Genomic DNA, 13733 nt, shown 5'->3' on the forward strand with positions numbered 1-13733 from the left:
GCTCTGGCCCTGGCCTCAGCCCTTGTGACAACGAGGTGGGGAGGGATCTACCCAAGAAGGCCTTGCACCTCTTGTGTCTGAATTTGTCCAGCAGCCCAGACTGTGGGGACCGTGTAGACAGTGCATCCCACCCATGTGTGATTTCCCCAGGAGGCTTGCTAAAGAGAAAAAGAAGATGAAGCTCCTCTAGGAAAGGGCCAGCGTGTGAAAACATGGCCTGCTCCATTGGGCCAGGGACACTTCCAGCCAGTCTGCCACAGGTTGGCTCCTAAACTGCTTGCAGAAACTGGGACTAGGAACAGGGCCAATTGCCTGCTAAGGAAAATGCAGAGATTCTTTCCAATAAAGTTCTATGTGAATTGCCCCAAATCATGTGTTTCTTCTGATCAATTATTTTGATCAATCAATATTGGTTATTCCAGAATTTCTGCACACCTCTTCCACATGCATATTTCACAAGCATTCGTGGAGAAGATCATTGGAGGCTGTTTGGCACAGTCTTGAAGGCTCAGTGAGTTCCTGGCTCTCTTGTCAAAATATTGTTCAGTTTGCAAGACTGAGTAGTGACTCCAACAGACTCTGCGACTGATGTTTCTCAAAGGTCATCTTACCTGACTAGTCTGAGGTCAGCTGGAATTTGTGCATAGGTAGCAAGCAAGATATTATTCTTCCATGCATATATTTTTTTTTAAATAAGTGAAATTTCCATTGCAGCAATCAGAGTTAAATCATTTGCAGAAGGTGGGACAACATTTTTATAATGAACGTAAAAATTTACCTTAATGTTACTTTAAATAATTTAAAAGAATAATATGAACTTAAACCTTCTTATTCTTCTTTACATTTATTTTGCATTTCTATATTCCTGATTGTTTAAGAGAACTATTTCAAGAAAAATCTTTTTTCAGAAAATTTTGCTTTTGTCCATTTGTTAAGAATTTTTAAACAAGAATTCCAACATATGCCCTTTCTTTTACTGTGGAATATGTACTGGAAAAATAGCAACAGAACTTTACCACCTAGTGAACAACACTTGTAAATATTCTAAGCATCTATGAATGCTCTGATGAAGTCTGTATAGTCTGCTAACCCACAGGCTGGTTAACATTAATTTTTTTAAAAATGCAGTGTCATATGGAAACCTATTTTGATAGAATTTTTAAAATAAAAGGATATTGTTTTTTTCTGTAGAAAATGATATAAATTTTTTTATTGTGGTCCCTTATTTATTTATTTATTTATTTATTTATTTATTTATTTATTTATTTGTTACTGTGACCCAAATCCCTAACAAGAACATCCATTGTAGAAGGAGAAAAGATATTTTCACAATATCAGAGGTTTCAGTCCATGATCAGTTGGCACCATTGCTTTGGGCCAGAGCAGAGGCAGAATATCATGGTGAAAGCCCATGACAGAGGAAAACTACCCTGTCCCATGGCAGCAGGAATGCAGAGAGACAGAGCAAGCTCCCAGGGAGAAAATGTAACCCACAAGGGCGGGCGCCCACGACCTCCTTCCTGCTGACTCACATCACCTGCTGGCAGTTACCACCAAATACCTAGTCCTCTCAAATCATCCACTCAAAATCATCAAGATTTGGAGGTCTGGGGTTATGGCTCAGTGGTTGTGCACTTGCCTGGCATGTGTGAGGCACTGGGTTCGAATCTCAACACCACATATAATAAAAATAAATATCTATCAACAATTTAAAAAATTAATAAATAAAATTAATAAATAAAAGTATTTAAAAAAACTCAGGATTTGTTAGGTCAACTGTTAGGCCAGAGCACTCACAATCTAATCACTTCACTGTGAGCATTTCCGCATTGTCACCCGTGAGCTTTGGGGGACAACTCACACCCAAAGCATAACACATTTTAATTACCAAACAGAAAGTGGTTTTTGCTCCGTGTCTACGTAGGTTGATCATCACCAGATCATTGATGATGTAATTCTGTCTACCTTGTGGCCTGGTGAAACTCCTTTCCAGTATTCCCATGGAAGTTCCATCAGACCCATCCAGCACACCAACACACTAGCTAATATCTACACCCAATTAGGTCCCATCACACGTCCCATTTCCAAGGCAGCAGCATCAGGCACCACGACTTACGGAACGCAGGAGTTGTTCCTGTGCCCCCTGGAACCTTTGAAGCACAGCTGCATTTTTGGATGATGCTTCTCTAAATACAAGAGTTGTTTGCTGTTCAAAGCCCCACACTGTTTTTGTCTTAGGGACTGTGGTGCATCTTCATGCCACAGCGCCCCTTCAACTAATGCTAGAGCAACCCACACTGGAGCCTCCCAAGGCCTTCAGGGCCACAGACAGCAATGAAACAACCAGGTGCTGCATGAAAGGTAATTTTCCAAAGACTTAAGAGCCAAAAAAACCTGTTGGAGGGTGGTGCAACATCAGTAAAAGGCCAATTGAGCACATGGTTGCCTTCTTTCTCCACAAGAGGAGTGTCTAGAGTGGCTTCACATACTCTTACCCTTGGTGTAACTCCAAACCTCTTAAATTCTTCTGCCAATTTGTCTGCATTTGCATTGGCTAGATCCTGTGTAGGAAGGAATCTTCTTTCATACACGTGACATTCATTGGAGAAAAGATAGTTTCTTCAACAAATGATGCTGAGAAAACTGGAAATCCATATGTAGAAAAATAAAATGAAACCCCTATCTCTCACCCTGGTGGAAATTCAACTCAAAGTACATCGAAGACTTAGGCACTAGAACAGAGACCCTGGGTCTAGTAGAAGAAAAAGTAGTCCCATGTTGGCCGAGGAACTGACTTCCTTAACAAGACTCCTAATGCACAAGAAGTAAAATCCAGAATCAATAAATGGGATATATTCAAACTAAACTGTCTCCTCAGTAAAGAAAACAATCCATAATGTGAAGATAGAGCCTACAGAATGGGATGAAATCTTTACCACATGCACCTCAGATAGAGAATTTCCAGAATATATAAAGAACTCAAAAAACTCAACACCAAAAAAACAAATAACTCAATTAATAAATGGGCTAAGGAACAGAACAGACACTTAACTAAGAAGATATACAATCAACCAACAAATATATGAAAAAATGTTTAACACCTCTAGTGGTTATAAAAATGCAAGTCAAAACTACTCTAATATTTTATCTCACTCCATTCAGAATGACAATTATCAAGAATACAAGCAGTATTAAATGTTGATGGGGCTGTGGGAGAAAAGGTACAGTCATACATTGCCCGTGGCCTTGCAGATTGGTGCAAACATTATAGAAAGTGGTATTGAGATTCCTCGGAAAACTGGGAATGAAACCACCATTTGACCCAGCTATCCCACTCTTAGGTTTATACTCAAAGCACTTAATATCAGCAGACTACAGTAATGTAATCACATCAAAGTTTATCAATATTTATCAATTCACAATAGATAAACTATTTAACAAACCTAGGTTCCCTTCAACAGATGAATGGATAAGAACATGAGGCATGTGCACACAATGAAATATTACTCAGCTTTAAAGAAGAATGAAATTATGGCTTATGATTTCATGACCACGATGATTCTACATCACATACAAACCAAAGAATGAGAGGCTATACTCCATGTATGAGTCATGTGTCAAAATGCATTCTATTCTCATGCGTAACTAATTAGAAAAAAATTAGAAAAAGTAAAACAAAGAAAAAAACTGACTCTATTTATATTATTTGATTCTCAGTCACAAAAGGGGAAAAAAGGAAGATAAGTAACCACAATCCTGATCTTCCACATGAGTACTGCATTGAAATGAATAGGTATTGGACTTGGTTGAATGTGGCACATGTGCAAAAAGTGATATATATCTTGACACACCACGTCCTTCAATCCTCAGATTGAGAAATGTGTCCCAAGTCCTAGGAGGCTTCACAGCAGCTGAGGGATTCCAGGACTGGGATGTGTCCCACTCGTCCTTGAAGCCATACTGTCCCTGCTTGAGGCCAGGACTGCTTGCCCACAGGGCTGCAAATCTGGGTGCAGTGGGTGGTCCTGCCTGCTGCATGAGGAGCCTGGGAGACTCTGAAGGCCAGGTGTTCCCAGTCCTTCCACACCTAGTGATTCACTGACCATGGCCCTGATGAGTTGGGGTTGGACAGGCAGAGTGGTTGTCAGTCCCTGCAGAGTAAGAGATTGAACCTCTCTAGTGGCATCTCCATCAGGGACATAGTGGGCAGCCCCCCACCCCAGTCACACACCCTGGCGCCAGCAGCACCTGCAGCCTCTGCGTCTGGATAAAGGAGACACGGAGCCTCATCCTGGCAGCAGGAGGAGCAGCTATGGAGTGGTGATGGATTCCCTGGGAGAGTGTTCTGGGGCTGCTTCAATGAAATACGTGGATTGTCCCATGGGACAATTGTCCAATGGGTTAAAACATAATAAACGCACTGTACAATTCAAAGGCAGCATCTCCATCTCGCCACTCCTCCTGCCCATTGTGGAGTCCTGTCAAGTCCCCACTGTTCTTTCTCAATATTTTATGATCATTTGGCTTCCTTGTATCTCCATGTGCTTCTAGAGGGCTTTAAAATTCTTTTTTTTTTTTTTTTTGTAGTTTGCTGATTTATTTTTAAATTAAGTAATTAATTTTAATTAGGTGTATATGACAGCAGAATGCATTGTGATTTATCGTACACCCAATTAGTTCCTCCATCCCCCCTTCTCCAATTATGGATCAGCATCCACTTATCAGAGAGAACATTCAGCCTTTGATTTGAAATAGCTGCAGAGTCCTGCGCTTTCCTTGGCGGCTTGGCGGCCGAGTGGCCGACCAGCCAGCAGGGGGCGCACTGTCCGCCGCGCTCCCTCCCAGCGCCCGCTTCCGCTAACGGAAGCCTGGACGGCTGGAGGCTGCGGGATGGCGGTGCCGCTCAGGTCCCGCTCTGGTCGCTACCTGCGCTGCCCGGGCGCGGCATCCACTGGCCCGGCCTCACGCTCCGCCCGTCGCCGGCAGGTGTGCAGAGCCGGACCGGCCGAGGCGGCCATTTCCGCGGCCTGAGACCCGCGGCCCGCGGCAGCTGAACCAGAACTTCGGGCGCCTCTTTCCCGCTAGGACGCTGCCTGCCCCGCGCGCCAGGGCGGCCGGCGGGCAGGTGTCCTCCGGGAGGAGCCTCTGGGACCCGCGGCGGGCGGGGATGGCGCGCAGCAACCCGTGTCTCTCTTACCTCTGTCCCTGTGGTGCCCGCTGATGGGGACTGGGTGCCGCCTGGGGCGCCCTGGAGCTGGGGAGGGGCGGCGGTTGAGCGCCTGAGGGAACCCGCACCCACCTGTCCGCCGGCGCGGTGCGTGGGGGCCAGGTGAGTGGTCAGTGAGCATGCGTGGGCTTCAGGTGGTGCAGAGGGAACACCGCGGGCTGTGCCAGTTGTGCCTCCAGGCAGGAGCACCAGAGGATGAACCACAGGCCTTGCTTGGCTGCCTCCTAGCTTTCCCTGAGGATGACCACTCACTCTGAAAGCTCCTTTTTCCACTGCTTCCTTTTGTACCTGGGCAAACACTTTGTCATGAGCCATGCTCTGTGATTTGTGTTTCTAAGTTTGATTATTCACTTTCTATAGATCAATTATGAATCTCTCCAATTAGGACTTTAATGTTTTTCTCAAAACTCAGTTTTTGTTTTTGACCTACAAGCAACCAAAAACTTAGCCTTTAATGCATGCCTTTTTCTTCATGAAATCAGCTAAGAAATATGTATGGAACACCCACTGTGTGCATTGTGCTGGGCACTGTACTGGACACCCTCCATGCATATTTGATTAAGGCATAGGCTTTTGCATCACATGTCCTTTCAGTTTGGTGGAAAAGAGAAGAGAATCAATTGCTCATTATCTTTCTTGCTTGGCATGATCTCAGCCAATACTCTCAAATTTCACTTTTGTTCAAGGATTCTGATTCTTGCAAGAACATTTTAATTTCTTTGGGGAGTTCATTTAGTATCTGAAATTTTGTGTGTATTTCATGCTGCCTTTCTATAATATGCCTTTACTGGCTTTTTAAAGTGCACATATGTAACTTTTCTGGAGACAAAAATGAGGCCTTTACCTATAATGGGGGTCCTGTTTTGTTTTTAACACAGTATGCAGTGTGGTTACTGCTGAAGCTGAAAACCTGGTATTCTTTCTCAGTAGTGGTAATGTTTTTCTGGCAATTGCCATACTAGGCCTTTCACATTCTTGGAGTATATTGGAACTTTATGAATATAGAAATGTTTAACAGGCTTCTGACTTTATCCCATGTAACACTTGAATTGAGAGTCTCTTGTTTTCTTTGTATATACTCATACCCCAAATTCACAACTTAATTTTGAAGTTTATCTTTCATTTGATGAACTTTTCCCCCTCACAAAGATTCCAAGTTTTTCTCAACTCATGAAGCCGATGATACATAAACAACTGTAAAGAGAACCACAAACTGAGATGTGTTTCTTTGCTATCTTCATCTAGACACAGTTATGTCTGTCTCCTATCCTACCCCACCTTGGCCTTATGATAAAAATTCATAACCCAGCAGAATTACAAAGTGTTAAGTCCACAAATAATTGCCAAGTCCTGTTCAAAGTCATTCTTTCTCACCTGCCTTTACCTGTGCTTTGATTTTGAATAGCTTGTGCTGTTTTGGAGCCTTCATTTCTTAAAAGTTAAAATGGACTGGTAGAGAATAAATACAGCACAGGAGGAGTGATTTCAGTGACTTAGTCACAAACCAACACAAAATATTTTAATGAGTGAATGGGATTCAATTGTCATTTTGTAAATGATCATCTTTCTTCCTTTTCTGGTAGGGTTTTTAGACCCTGAGGAGGAATTGGAGCTGATCCACATTATGGGAATGGAAACCACCGAACCTGAGCCAGACAGTGCAGTGCAGCCTGCCTCTTGCTCTGATGACCTTTCATGCCAAATGAGACTCTGAGAAGATCACTCCATTGAAGACTGTTCTAAGAAAAAGCAGGATCAGAAGAGACTGGGAACTCAAAGAGGTCTTGAGACCAATGTTAAACACTTTGCTAGAATCTGGATCAGTTCATGGGGATTTTAGATCTAGAGACGAGAGTGGTGATGAGAGCAGTTTAGTTTCCATGAACCTATGGAAATGAAACCTCTGGAAATTAATCCATCATGTCCAACAGAAGAAAATGATGTATCTGTCCTGATTCCTGTGGGGGACCAACTACCAGAAGCCCATCTTTCCACTGATGTTCCAGAAAAAAACGGTTCCAATCCAAACCACAGCTTTCCACCAGAAACCACGGGTGAGACAGTGGTCCATTCGACCGCAGGGCACTTCCAGACTGAACTTTTTTAAAAAATTTATTTATTTGTTCTAATTAGTCATACATGACAACAGAATTCATTTTGATTCATAGTACACAAATGGAGCACAACTTTTTATTTCTCTGGTTGTACACAAAGTAGAGTCACATCATTCGTGTCTTCCTATATGTATCTAGGGTAATGATGTCCATCTCATTCCACCATCTTTCCTACCCCCATGGCCCTCCCTTTCCATCCCTCCCCTTTGCCCTATCCAAAGTTCATCCATTCCTCCCTTGCCCCCTCCCCCATTATGGATCAGTATCTACTTATCAGAGAAAATATTCACATTCAGTTTCAAGTGATATTCCTACTAGCCCCGACTGCATATACATTGTAATGGATTGATTATATTCCAGGGATTTTTCAAGACAACAGATTTGGACATTTGGACATCAGTGATCAATTGAGTACTGAGCTCTTCCAGGACAAAAGTGAGGAGGCTTCCCTTGACCTAGTGTTTGAGCTGGTAAGTCAGCTACAGTGTCACACTCACAAAGAGAATGGAATTGAAATTTGCATGGAGTTTCTGCAAGGCACTTGTATTTATGGCAGGAATTATTATTCATGCTTAGAGCACTGTATATTATTTTTCCTATTTCAAGAAAATTTACCATTTGTCAAAGAAACCAACTTCCCATTTAAAATTGTCTGTTAACTATGAAAGCTGTATACTTGAGTCATTTGCATATCTCTTCATACTGTAGTGGTCTTTCCTTTGTTATTGACTGATACAGTACCCTGATTACAAGGTTATTTTGTACTTGTCTTAATACACTAGTATAATAACAACTGCTTAAAAATAAAATAAAATAAAAGTACCATGTGACATACATGTATCTTGCACATTGATGATTACTGTAATCAAGCTAATTAACATATCCACCCACTCACATGTGTGTGTGTGTGTCTGTGTGTGTTTGTGTTTGTGTGTGTGTGTAGTGAGAACACTTTCAAGCAGAACAATTAAAAAATTTTTTTAGTTGTAGTTGGACACAATACCTTTCTTTTATTTATTTTTGTGTGGTGCTAAGGATTGAACCCAGGACCTCACATGTGCCAAGCAAGTGCTCTGCAACTGAGCCATAACCCCAGCTCACAGAGCAGCAAATTTAAGCATACAACAGAGTGTTATTCACTGTGGGGACCCAGTTGTAGGACAGATGTCCAGAATTGGCTCATGCTGCATCACTGAAGTTTTGTACTCTTTGGGTAAACCCCGAGCTCCTGGGAACCACCATCCTGCTCTCTGCTTTTACAGAGCAACTGGTTTTGATTCCACACTTCATTGAGGTCATAGAGCACGACCTTCTACATTTGCTTTTTTCACTTAGAATAATGTCTCCTAAAGCTCATTAGGGTTTCAAATAACAAGATTTCCTGCATTTTGAAGGCAGAATATTGTTCTGGGTGTCAAATGGTTGACATGTTTTTGTATGTGGACATAATCTTAAAACACCAGTTAAGAAAATTAACGAGATTTTTTTCAGAAGTGATTTATGAAACATTACTTTTATTTGTTTTAGTACCAGGAATTGAACTCATGGGGGGTTAACACTGAGCCATATCCCAGCGCTTTTTGTTTGTTTGTTTGTTTTCAAAGTTTGAGACAGAGTCTTGTAAACTTGTTTAAGGCCTTGCTAAATTGCTGAGACTGGATTTGCACTTGCAATTCTCCTGCTTCAACCTCCCAAGCTCTGGAAAGTAGTATAGAAATCCCTCAGAAATCTTGCAATGAAACAAGCATTTGAACTAGTTATCCCACTCTTTGGCATATACCCAAAGTACTTAAAATTGGCATACCATAAGGATGCACCCACATCAATATTTTTTGCACCTTAATTCGCAATAGCTAAGCTCTGGAACCAACCTAGGTGACATTCAACAGATGAATGGAAAAAAAATACACACACATACACATACATACACACAAACATACACACACACAGCAATATTACTCAGCCATAAAGGATGAAATTATGACATTTGCTGGTAAGCAGATGGAACTGGAGATGGAGACTATCATGCTAAATGAAATAAGCCAATCCCAAAAAACAAAGATTGAATGTTCTCTGATATGTGGTTGCCAATGCACAACAAAGGGGTGGGGAGGGAAGAATAGACGTTCATTGCATAAGACAAACGGGAATGAAGGGAAGGGAAAAGGGATGAGAAAAGGAAAGATAGTAGAATGAACCAGATGTAACTTTCCTATGTTCACGTATGGATTCATGGCCAGTGTAAATCCTCATCATGTACAGCCAAAATATGGGGAGTTATACTCCATGTACCTATAATGTGTCAAAATGCATTCCACTGGCATGTATAACTAAAAAGAACATAAAACATTTAAAATCCATCTGCCAGAGGCTTTACCGGGGCCTATTCTGGATCACAGGGTGGGCAGTACATGGAACAGCAGTGTCAGAATGGCCCAATGAGCGCAGGAGGAATTGTGTGGTCCATGACAGGAGGGTGGGTCTGTGCACATAGTCAGTTGCCTGCCTGCTGGACCCCATTTTGCACTGTTGCAGTGGTCAAGCAGAGTCTTCTGGGCAACCAAGACACCTGCAGGGACCGAAGGAGGGGGTGACAGAAGCAGCATTGGGTGGTGGGGTGGGACATGGTTTCCACAGATAATCTTACTTCCAATAGTCCCAAAGGTGTGGACAAGTGTCCCAGCAAGGATGCAGGGTGGTGGCAGCTGCCACATCTAAGCCCTGTCAAGGTTCCACAGGATGATAGCAGCTGGCTACCTGGTTGTGTGACAGGGTGTTGGCCGCTGTAAGTCCAGCATGTGGACCACTGTACCCGACAGGAGAAGATGGGGAGCGTGTTGTGGCAGTGACAAACAGACACCTGTCCCTTTGTTTTCCGCCTTTCCAGAGGGAATGGGGTGTGTGCCCTCTGATCCTTAGCCTGCCTTCTCCATTTCCTGATCCCAAGGTGGAAGCAATATGGGTCTTTGCAGTGCAGGGTCCAGCAGAGGTCACAGCTGGGTGTGGTCACAGTGATGCAATAGGCAGCAGGGACAGCAGACTACCATGCACCATGGGGCACCTAGAAGAGCATGTCCCTACACTGGTCCACAGTGGAAGCAGCCAATGTGAGTGTCAAAGTCAGAATTGTGCCTTTTCCACTGTTTCTTAATTAGAAAACACAAGGATGTTGGACTTGCTTTATGTTTGGATATGGAGTGACCAGGAGAGTACAGCAAACACAAAACCATCAATTGCAAAATGAAACACACCTATCCCACTCCTCGAGTTATGCCTGAATGACTTAATGTGACACAGCCACATTAATGTTTATAGCAGCTCAACTCACAATAGCTAAACTAGGGAAGAAACCTAGGTGCCCTTTAGCAGATGAAATGGAAAAGAAAATGTGGTATATATACACAATGGACTATTACTCAGTCATAAAAAAGAACAAAGTTATGACATTGGCAAAATAAGCTAATCCCAAAGAACCAGAGGCTGAATGTTTTCTCTGATTTGTGGATGCTAATTCACAAAAACGGGGGAGGGTGCCTAAGGAAGAATAGAAGGGCTTTGGATTAGACAAAGGGAGGGGAGGTGGCATGGGAGTAGGAGGGATAGTAGAGTGAATCAGACATTATGAGCTTATGTGCATATATGATTACATGACCAGTGTAATTCTACAACACGTACAGCTGGAAGAATGAGAAGTTATACTCCATTTATGTATGATGTATCCAAATACCATCTACTGTCATATAAAACTAATCGACTCTGGATGGGTACAGTCATGTCCAATAGAACCGTGGAGAGATTTTTGGAGCCAAGTGGAATGACTGCCTAAGTAACCCAGAGGAAAGCAGCCTGAGAATGACCCTCTGGAGGGTGAGAATGGGAGAAGAAGCAGCGCAGAGTCAGGAGGAGCCTGAGCTCAGACCAAGTGGGGGTGGGGGTCTCTTCACCCTGGAGCCTTCCTTTGACCAACCGCCTTGGCCCAAGTCCTTTCTGCGTCACAGGTTCCATCCACACGTCACAAAGGCTAAACTCCAGTTCAGCCTTTGGTCCAAGGAGGAGCTGGCTTCTCAGCCAAGCTGCTCTGTGCTGACCAGCGTTGGACTAGTGTGGACTTGTGCCTGGTGACGAGCCGCCGTGCCCTCCATGGGCAGTCTTCTCACCAAGTGCGGTCGCAGGCAGCGCCGCAGGGCCCTGGTGGCCCACCAAACTCCCCTGCGCCTCGCCCGGGAGGCTCCCTCTCCTCACAGGGCCCACCCGGCTGCACCTGCCGCTCCCCCCAGCCCTGCCAGCAGGCGCTTCCTCCAGGATCCCCGACCTCCACCTCGGGGGCCTCCTGCTGCTGGCAGGGACAGAGGCCCGCTCCTCTGTCGGGGGATCCTGCTGCCCGCGTCCTGGGGGCCGTTCCCCAAAAAGCCGGTGCTATCGAGGAACAACTCCCGGATGTTCGGCCCCTGGACAGCAGTAAGGGTCCCCCCTCCTGGGCGCTGGCCACTCCTCCTGCCTCCAGTTCCTCAGCTCCTCCACCAAGCTGAGGGGCCCATGACAGCTGCTCGCTGCCCTCTTGGTGCGGCTAAGGAAGCCGAGCTCAGGGCCCAGGAACATCCAGAAAACACCAAGATCCATCAGGAGGAGGAGGAGGAGGAGGAGGAGGAGGAGGAGGAGGAGGAGGAGGAGGAGGAGGAGGAAAAGGAGGAGGAGGAGAAGGACAAGGAGGAAGAGGAGAAGGAGGAAAAGGAGGAGGAGGAGGAGGAGGAGGAGGAGAAGCTGAAGGAGGAGGAGAAGGACGAGGAGGAGGAGGAGGAAAAGCTGAAGGAGGAGGAGAAGGATGAGGAGGAGAAGAAGACGGAGGAGGTCACTCGGGGAGACCTCAGTGCCCTGGAGGCCAGTTCTAGGCCCCCAGAGGGAAATAGTGTTCTCGAGAGGCCCCCCGTGTCGCCCAAGAAGTGGATCTGCCTGTCTGCCTCCCCATCCATCCAGGGAGAGCAGGGCCTGAAGCCCACCTGTGTTCTAGCCCAGGGTTGGCCCTCACTAACTGCTGCTTCCAGGAGGCCGCATAAAAGAAAGCTGCTCATGCCAGTGGCCCTGCCATCACTGATTGCCTGGCATCAGGATGGGCTGCCCCCACCTGCAAAGCGGCCACTTTTATGTTCAAAAGGCACCCTGAGGAGGGTTCAGAGTGCCAGAAGTAAGCACGTGAAGCCTGAGACACAGGTGGCCCAGGGCGGAAGAGAGGCTCTGGAGGACTGCACCACCACTGTCCATTCATCCTCCCCACCTGCAGGCCCTACCTGGAATGCAGGCCCCCTCCCCCCACCCACTGACCCCTCCCCCATCCCAATGGAATTCGAGCCTGCTGGGCCCCTGAACCTACCCATCCCTCCACCTTCCCCCTCATCTAATATTCCACTGCCTCTTCCCAGGAAACCTCCTTCTCCCTTCAGCCCCAGTCCCCATGTTGGAATTACCCCTAATGTGTTTCACCTTCCCACACCTCCTACCCAGGTCCCTTTCCCCTCCAATCCTACCTCTTCCAGAATGGAATCCCCAACCCCCATGTGCATAGATCCTCCTCCTCCTCCTCCTTCTCCTTTTCCTCTTCCTCCCCCTCCCCCTCCTTCTCCTTGTCCTCCTCCTCCTCCTCTTCCATTTCCTTCTCCTCTTCCTTCATTTTTTTCTCCTGCTCCTCCTCCCCCTCCTCCTCCTCCCCCTCCTCCTTCTCCTCGTCCTACTCCCTCTCTTCCTCCTCATTCCTCTTCTCCTTTTCCTCCTCCTCCTCCTCCTCCTCCTCCTCCTCCTCCTTTTCCCTCTCCCCCTTCTCCATTTCCACTTCCTCCTGTTCCTATTCCTCTTCCTCCTCCTCCCCTTCCTGCTCCTCCTCCTAGTGTTCCCTCTCCTTTGGCTGCTCCTCCTGCTGCTCCTCTTCCTCCTCCTCCTCATTCCTTCCCAAGACCCACTCCTGTCCCTTCCACCCCAAACCCCAATACCCAGGGCCAGCACTCCACTAGGAGTGTCCCTCCCACCCTAATAGCCATGTCATCGGCTCACCTCTCCCAGAATCCCGCTGTGCTGCCTGAGGACATGGCCATGGACACCACTCCCCCTTCCATGGCGGTCATTTTGTCCTCTCGTGCATTCAGTGACAGCAATGTCCATGGCCATAGGCAGCCCAGGCAGCCAGCAAAGGGACCAGTCCTCCCCAGCCCTGCTGCTCCTCTTCCTCCTCCTCCTCATTCCTTCCCAAGACCCACTCCTGTCCCTTCTACCCCAAACCCCAATACCCAGGGTCAGCACTCCACTAGGAGTGTCCCTCCCACCCTAATAGCCATGTCATCGGCTCACCTCTCCCAGAATCCTGCTGTGCTGCCTGAGGACATGGCCATGGACACCACTCCCCC

At 46.0% G+C, this 13733-nt stretch overlaps 1 long non-coding RNA gene across 1 annotated transcript; it reads left to right on the forward strand.

Moving 5' to 3' along the window:
- The first annotated feature begins 5324 nt into the window (after positions 1-5324).
- Positions 5325-8177, forward strand: LOC144373662 (uncharacterized). The gene is made up of 2 exons (XR_013433254.1): positions 5325-7281; positions 7702-8177. It is a non-coding gene; the product is annotated as an uncharacterized LOC144373662 (long non-coding RNA).
- The last annotated feature ends 5556 nt before the right edge of the window (positions 8178-13733 follow it).

The sequence above is a fragment of the Ictidomys tridecemlineatus genome, unplaced genomic scaffold, assembly GCF_052094955.1.
Source record: "Ictidomys tridecemlineatus isolate mIctTri1 unplaced genomic scaffold, mIctTri1.hap1 Scaffold_4545, whole genome shotgun sequence".
NCBI lineage: Eukaryota > Metazoa > Chordata > Mammalia > Rodentia > Sciuridae > Ictidomys > Ictidomys tridecemlineatus.